The following is a 1,806-nucleotide window of genomic DNA, read 5'->3' on the forward strand; positions in this document are numbered from 1 at the left end:
GTACTTTCGCGTATCAACCGGCAAATGAAGTCGCTTGCCGATATGACTATTCCATTTATCACTCTGATGTAATAGAATTTTCTATCACGACGCTGCGCTGCCTGGCGCTTCCGATTGTCGCGGTGTGTCCCATCTACATCATCATCATTTCTCTCTCGCGCACCACACACCTTTCATTTCTGATCGCGACTGGATTATGACTAATTTCCGAATGGGCTCGCGCAAATCAGAGCCTATGATACGCGACGCGCGACTAGCTACGTATGCCTACCTGAATGGTTTGATAGGGCTCCAAAGCTTCAAACAGAGAAATTTGAGCGGCTCTCCCAAACGCCTAGCGTGGTTTGCCATCTTGTGTGAGCAACTTATTCAAGATAAATATCCAAACAATTGACACTTCACGACAAAAAATCCAAAAAGTCTGGTAAATACAACTAATTTGCAAATACCTGATCTTCTCACTCCGGCCCCCTTTTTTATTGTATTTGAACATACCCAGGTCTCTGAACGGGTTTCCGATCATCAATCAATGAGTACTTAAGGGGGGTGATATACGGTACTAAGCCAAAGCAGGAGTCACATCGTCGCCAATAATGTGGGCGCGCAACCGAATACGTCATAGTTGATTGAACAGAAGGCCGGGTTAGCCGCGAAGAAAATCCAGCTTCTGCAGCTGAAACTAGTTTTCCGTTCAATTACACTTGATCGTGTTCTTCAATTAGGCAGGCAGGTACCGCGCGCCCGCCATGACACATCCCGACTGAAAAGCTGTAACCCATTCATCACACTCGCTCGGACTTCTCAGACTTACCAACGATCGGTGGAATTCCGATTTGATTGATTGAATTATATCATTTCTGGTGTTTAGAATGAGTAAATCCAATAATTTGTTGGATGCTGAGTTAATTTCGTAATATCTGGAAACCTAGTACAAAATGTTTAATATGTGATTTCCGTATTTAACGAGCTGTTGGATTACCAATGAATGACGAATTGTAGCCCTTAATACATAGATCTCTAGCAGCAGATTCAACTCTTACAACATTTAAGCAAAGCAGGGAATTTGTAAAAGATTTATAACATATTCATTGACTTGACATAAATTGTATGTTAAATAGCACAACACATTAATGACATGAATTTCTACAAAATGTATATGTAAATGTTTTCCTAAGCTATGTTCTGTTTTGTTTATTGTTTATTGTTTATTGTTTCTCAATCGGACTTGACTTAGGGGTGCCTCAAAGCACTCAAAGTTTAGATTACTGTTACCCACTCACTTGTTCGTTTTTAATTTTATCAGACCAATTTGACATTTAAGCAATTTTTTCTTTTTTTCGGTTTTTAGCCCTGGGGCTTGCTGGTCGATTTTTATTTAGTGATATGCAAAACTGATTTTATTTTATTGTCATTTAGGCCCCTATTTTATTTTAGGCACTTTCTCTAGTTCATTTTAGGCGACAATTTTAAAGCCAATATATTCATGTACACGGAAAATTATAAAAAGGTAAAATTTACCGAGATAACAAGGTAAACGCTCGTGAAAGCCAAACATGTAACTTCTACCTCTTCGAGGTGAAACTCACCTCACAGCGAGGTAAAATTTACCTGAATCGAAGTTGGAAAAATAGTATAATTCACCGAGAAAAAAGGTAAATCTTACCTCGTAGCGAGGTGAAGTTCACCTGAATTGAGCTAAATAAAAAAGTATAATTCATCTAGAAAAAAAGGAAAATCCAAATAGGGTAAACTTACCTCGTAGTGAGGTGAAGTTGACCTGGATTGAGCTAAACAAAACGGTACAAT

The sequence above is a fragment of the Uranotaenia lowii genome, chromosome 3 (assembly GCF_029784155.1).
Source record: "Uranotaenia lowii strain MFRU-FL chromosome 3, ASM2978415v1, whole genome shotgun sequence".
Lineage (NCBI taxonomy): Eukaryota > Metazoa > Arthropoda > Insecta > Diptera > Culicidae > Uranotaenia > Uranotaenia lowii.